General features: G+C 41.8%; 1 long non-coding RNA gene across 1 annotated transcript in view; it reads left to right on the top strand.

Moving 5' to 3' along the window:
* Positions 1–4,478: 4,478 nt before the first annotated feature.
* Positions 4,479–6,807, top strand: part of LOC120521034 — a 28,239-nt gene continuing 25,910 nt past the window's right edge. The window contains exon 1 of the long non-coding RNA XR_005631967.1: positions 4,479–4,686. This is a non-coding gene — a long non-coding RNA (uncharacterized LOC120521034). The remainder of the gene's footprint in view (positions 4,687–6,807) is intronic.

Raw genomic sequence — 6,807 nt, 5'->3', positions numbered from 1 at the left:
AAGCTTCTCCAGAGTGACTTACTGAGAGGATTTCTCAGTTCATCTTGGTGATTTGGTGACAGACCTCATCTACTCCCAGGTGGCAAAGCCACTTTCAGGTCTTATTGAGGTGACATCGACCACCTCTTTGAACCTTCAAGGGCATCCTGTATGTGTTCATCCATCCTAATGTCATCTGGTTAAACCACATCCACAGGATAGCCCAGCATCACCAGACCACCCTGTGTTCCCCAGTTCACTGGATGAAGATGTCAAAAAAGGCTCTGATCCTGAACATCTTCACAGTGCTGTGTATTGAACTCAGTGCTGCATCTACAACATCAACAACAACAACATTTATTTCTATAGCACATTTTCATACAAAAAGGAGCTCAAAGTGCTTTACATAAAGAAGAATAGAAAAATAAAAGACAAAATAAGAAATTAAAATAAGTCAACATTAATTAACATAGAAGAAGAATAAGGTCCAATGGCCAGGGTGGACAGAAAAACTCCAGACGGCTGGAGAAAAAAATAAAATCTGTAGGGATTCCAGACCATGAGACCACCTGACCAGTCCCCTCTAGTGTATCCTTTCATATTAGACAGACTTCATGCCACAGTTTGACACAAGTGTCATTACACCATATTTACCTTATCATGCCAGTGGACTCTTATGATTAGTAGCTCTTAATTGATCCTCATGCTGGGTCTGTATGCCTTTCCTTATGCCTCACAATTCGGTATTCCTCTTTATCCTTGTATTTTGCTCAATCCTTACTCCTGGTGATGTTTCACATGTCTTCTCATGTTCATTGTACTGTACTCTATATGTTAGCAAGTATTTTTCTGTTTTCAAATTTTCCTTCAAGTTCTCTGGCTTTTCTAACAGTTGCATTCCCTCCTATCAGACTGAAACCCGATGAGCAGATATCTCCAGATTTTGCTCCATCATCTACACACTTTGACAAACCTGACACATTTGTTTTAGTGGCTCCCCTAAGCCCTGCTTTCCCTCAGGTCAGCTCCACTATTCTGTTTCTCTTTCTAATATTACTTTCAATTTTCTCCAATCAGTTTAATGGAAGACAATTCTAGATTATCAAACACTGATGTCTGAACTGTTTCTCCTTTTGTATGTATTGCCTCGCACACCAGTCTCCATCCTTTGCTACTGTTATTTAGTGCTTTGTGAGATCTCCTTTTATCTGAGTACACATTTAGCTTTTGGTGCTCTCCACGTGTTTGAAGTGTGTCTGGTTTGGCCTAATAAACAGTTAATTACTCTGCTGATCCTCTTGTGTTTATTCCACTGCAGTGTCAATGAAGTCAGATGTTGGTGTGACACCTTCATGTAGGAGCACTTCAGGAGTAGCCATGGCTCAGCCAGGTGAGGACAGTGTCAGGCAGTAGGCTTGTCTCCTTCTTTCTGCTTTATCCCTCTGTCTAATGCTTGTTTTATTAGCCGTCTGGGTTGAAGATTTACCAACGGGATGAGAAGAGCTGTTCTGATCTTCTTCTTCTGGTTGACCATTCCCTTGAGTGTTGTCACGACTTGCTGTAGCATTCCACATAATAAGCTCATCCTTCTTAGTCAACTAGATTGTCCAAAATAACTTCAAGTCAAGATTTGAAGGTCCAACAAAAATTCCTACTCTCCTTCACACTAATTTATTCCAGAAGTCTGTAGTTTTCTGTGTGAAGAAACATGTCCTAACATTTCTATGGAATTTGCTCTTAACAAGTTTCCAACTGTATTCCCAAGTTCTTCCTGAAAACAGAAAACAACCAGGATCTACTAATTCCTTTCATAAAGGATATGTATGAGGTAAGTGTGACAGTGATGAAGTCTGCTGTAGGAGTGATGGATTAAACAGGAATCCCCATGGACTATGATGTTTGGTGATAACATTGTGATCTGTAGTGATAGTAGGGAGCAGGATGAGGAGACCCTGGAGAGGTGGAGATATGAGAGGAGAGGAATGAAGGTCAGTAGGAACAAGATATAATACATGTGTGTAAATGAGATGGAGGTCTGTGGAATGGTTAGGATGAGGGAGTAGAGTTGGTGAAGGTGGATGAGTTTAAATATTTGGGATTAAAAGTACAGAGGAATAGGGATTGTGGAAGAGAAGTGAAATAGAAAGTGCAGGCTGGGTGGAATGGGTGGAGAAGAGTGTCAGGAGTGATTTGTGACAGGTGGGTATCAGCAAGAGTGACAGGGAAGGTCTACAGGATGGTAGTGAGACCAGCTATGTTATATGGGCTGGAGATGGTGGCACAGGAGACAGAGCTGGAGGTGGCAGAGTTAGAGATGCTAAGATTTGCATTGGGCGTGGCGAGTATGGACAGGATTACGAATGAGGACATTAGAGGGTCAGGTCTGGTTGGATGGTTGGGAAACAAAGTCAGAGAGACGAGATTGCGTTGGTTTGGACATGTGCAGAGGGGAGATGCTGAGTATATTGAGAGAAGGATGTTAAAGATAGAGCTGCCAAGTAAGAGGAACAGAGGAAGGCCTAAGAAAAGTTTTATGGATGTGGTGAGAGAGGACATGCAGGTGATGGGTGTAACAGAGCAAGACGACAAAGACAGGAAGACATGGAAGAAGATGATCCGCTGTGGCAACCACTAACGGGAGCAGCTGAAAGAAGAGGAAGAAGAAGAAGTCATGTAACCTCTTAATGGTTCATCTTCTTCACATTGTCATGAGTCAGTCTGGTTGCTCTCCTGTGGACTTTCTCTAGTGCTGCTGTGTCTTTTCTCTAATATGGAGACCAAAACTGAAGACAGTACTGCAGATGAAGTGTCACTAGTGCATTATAAAACTTAAGCATAACCCCAGTTGACTTGCATTCCACACATCACATGATGCCTTAATTACTTTTGTCCACTGTCTGGATGTAGTTAATGATGAGTCCGCCATGACTCCCAGGCCTTTCTCATTAGGTGTACTTTCAATTGTATTCAAATTGCAGTCTTACCAGTTGTCATTCATATCCTCATCTATGATTCCAGGCCGAGCAAAAGTCACTTTTAGCTTTAGAACAACTGAAGTACTTGTGGTTGAGGGTTCAGTACCTCCTCGATGAACTCTAAAGATACTCTGATATGCTGCGTATCCAAGTCATTTTGTTTGTAATGTTCACTGAGGTCCACTGCAGTTTTCTTCCAGGGCCGGTCAGGGAGTGTTGTGGATGTTAACAGCTCTCTTTTCTGTGCCCTTTTTCAGTTTGCCACTTGATTGACATGACGTGACTTTCTTCTGGATTTTTTTAGTGTATTTAATGTCTTACAGATCTCAAGTTTTAATTTCAGACCTTGATGTGAACTCCATGATCAGCTGGTTTACTCTTTGGCACCCCAGCAAATTTAGATGCTGGTGACATTTTTAAACAGACTTCTTGATAAAGTTAATAAACGGGGAACCAAAGCTGACATCCTCATTGTCCACTGGTGACCACATCCTCTGCTGTCTGTCTGTGTGTTTCCCACATTTCCCATCATTCCTGCAGTTATTGCTGAGCAGACAGGGGTGTCAGTCCACAGTGGTTGTGCTTTATGTTATTTTAATGACTCTGATGGCTCAGTATCCACGTGTAGTCCACCCTGACTCTTCATCTGCTCATCTTCCTTTGTCTGATCTTCCACTAAATGAATGTCCATGCTGCTCACCATGTGCTCAATTGACTGTGTGAAGCACTCACAGCTCCATCACTGATTTTCTCATACAATGTAACTGACCTGTGTGTTGAGTTTTTACATTTCTTTTTATTTTCAGGGTCTTCCGTCTCTTTAAGACTCAGGTGAGTTTCTCTTGGTCGGCTGCCACATTAGAATGAAAGACAAAGTAAAATTATCTGAGCACTGAAATCTCAAGGCCTGAACTTTAAGGGCTTTACTTTTTTTTTACAAATAGCGGCCATATAGTAACCTCAGGGAGCTTAACACAAACCAGCTTGGGGAGGAGGTACTGTGCAGACAAGACATCAACAGGGCACTGACTACAAGAGAGGACAGTGGACACTTCTGAGGTGTCACTTTGATGAGCACAAAGCATGGTGTGCACCACATACACACTGAGGGTCCATCTGAAGTCAGTGAAACCGCAGCACTGAGGTGGTCATCTGTGTGTCAGTGGCGTCCATTTCCTCAGTTATCTACAGCTGACCATCACTGCTAGAGCTGAGAAGGTGATGTTAGAAGTTAAACAAATGCATTTGAAAACTTAAATCTACAAAGTGTGACAAGGACACACTGATACCCTCCATGCTACATGATGTCACTTTGTTTAAACATCATCTTTTGCTACAGAGGAGGGTCTCAAGAATTATTTTTGTGACACTTTCCTCACAGTGGTTATCATGTTGATCATGTCTGTGTGACAATCTGATGATTTGCAGAGCTGACAGGAAGAACACGCTGGCCCGGTTTTAGGAATTCCGTTCTCTTTCACTTTTGTTGTCACCGGCTCTTAATTTTCTGCTGTCTGATTTGTGTTTCTGGTCTTCTGGCTCTTTTAAAACAAAGACGGCAGAGCAGCAGAATCTCACAGTCTGAGCACTGAAGATTTGACTTTACTACGGCTGAATGTGTTTTATAAACCTGTTGATGAACCACAGACCGTAACACAAAAATCTGTTCATCGATGAATCCCTGGAAACACAAGCAGTGACAAAGGAAAACTGAAGAAAAGAGTAAAAGCAGGTAAGTGAACATGGGACTTTAGGTTACATCTGACTTGGACTGAGATTAGTGAGCTGATAATGAAAACATTCAGGAGCAAAAGAGAAAGACAATAAAAACCAGATGCCATGTTAGAGGAAACCACACACAAATGAAATACTCGCACTCTGCTTGTGTGTCTGTCAGCTTCAGACAGGCACTGGTTACATGTGAGGGGTCAGGGGTCACTTGACCAGACCATTCATGGCAGGAGCACACAATTACACAGCTAGTGACAGTCACAGGCCATGCCATCCTAGTTCTGTGTGTTTTAAAATGACGGCAGATGAACACGACGGGTAAGAACTGCAGGTTTGACACTTCATTGAGGCTCAGACTACGGCCCAGAGGGGCTCATGTTAGATGAGTGTGAAGTGTCATTGCCTTCCTGTCAATATAAACACCCACCTCTTTGCATCTTACCTGCAGGTGGTGACCCATAACAAGCATGAAATACAAATCACTTTATGGCACTTGATTTCTTAACATACCAACACAACTTTAAATTCTGGGCCATAGAAATGGGCACCACAAAATCCTTATCTGACATTAAGACCAACAATATGATATCTGCAATGGTGACTGAAGGAATAAGCCATTTGAATCAGCGACAAACAACAGAATATAAGCAACAAGGTCACTTCTGCTAATCTATACAGAGACCTTCTGCTGTCTGCCTAGTAAACCCACAGCATCCTCAAGGCGTCAAGTGAATGCACAACACGATATAGTATAGTAGCAAAACACACAGCCTTACCTTCAGAAGTGTTTTATTCTGGTGTTGTTTGCTAGACTGTCACGTCTGCCCAGTTGCATTATAGTCCTCACTCTCTCTGACGCCAAGGCCTGCTTTGATAAAGAGCTCAGCTCACTGGCATTAGTGACAGGTGATCAGGGATGGGCTGGGATTAAAAATTAGCCCTGGGCGTTTGTCCAGACTGGTGCATTACAACTATTTTTGCATCTTTTTTGCTCTTGCAGGTGTTATTCTTTATTGATTTATAAGTTACCTTGTGTAGCACACTGGTTCTTGGGTTCAGTATCCCAGGAGTGAATTTGGAGGACTCGCTGCCATAAAGACACAGGCTGTGCAGGTCCCACCCTGTCCCCTGACTCTGTGATATTCCTGTAGCTGCTTTGTGTGACTTCCTCTAACCAGCTCTGCTCCACTAGCACTTGACTAGATCTTTATAAGAAATGAATGTATTAGGGTCCAAGACATGGATAATATGAGGTTGTAGTCCTAACTAAATGTTAACACCACTGCATAAGTTTGAAAGTTGGTGTTCTTGTTATATCTATATATACAAAAGCCAATGTGTGCATGTATGTATGTATGTTCCGGCATCACCTCCGAATGGCTGGAAACTTGGTACACATGTTTCTCATTGGTCAATTAATAATACTGTAGGGTGAAATCAACCCTAACCCATCTCCTTATGGGTAGGGAGGGGGGTGACCTTTGCGGTCTTTTATGCATGTTATCATCCAGTTGACACTCGGAATGACCACCAGAGGGTGAACTGGAGGTGATTGCCAGCATTCTTTATGTTTGAGCAGCACTGCGCTCCTGTTGCTTTTGAAATTAAAGAGATTTGGCCAGTTCAGAGCGTTAACTGGATGATAACATACATACAAGACCGCAAGACAAGCACATTAGTGGGTCTTCATTGTTTGTTAATTTAATGTTATTTTTAAAGTTGTGTTTTTTTAATTATTGTTTTGTCTTAGTAGAGTTCTCTATGACTCTACTTTATCCTTTTGTATTATTAATATGGATCCTTTGGCAGAATGCCTCAAATTCTCCCACCTTACCTTCTACATTTATAACCTCAGGCAATTAGGTGTAGTAAAAGACAAGTAGAAGTTAAGTTACCATTTAAATAATGTATTATTGATGATATTCATAAATAATAACAATATATAAAGTACATTTGAATACTGGCAACCATACAACTGATAAATGGTGATGTGCAGTTTCAGGCGGCACACAGACTTGTTAATTACTTAAAAATGTCTCTAGTTAAGCCATCATTTATGGTCAGCTTTCTTCAGAACAGGCCATATGCCTGTCTCAATATGGCTGCTGAGCTGTGCTCTTCA

The sequence above is a fragment of the Polypterus senegalus genome, unplaced genomic scaffold (genome assembly GCF_016835505.1).
Source record: "Polypterus senegalus isolate Bchr_013 unplaced genomic scaffold, ASM1683550v1 scaffold_4805, whole genome shotgun sequence".
NCBI classification, from domain to species: Eukaryota; Metazoa; Chordata; class Cladistia; order Polypteriformes; family Polypteridae; genus Polypterus; species Polypterus senegalus.
Note: the sequence above shows the minus strand (reverse complement) of the source record. Positions and strands in the feature narration are given on the sequence as shown.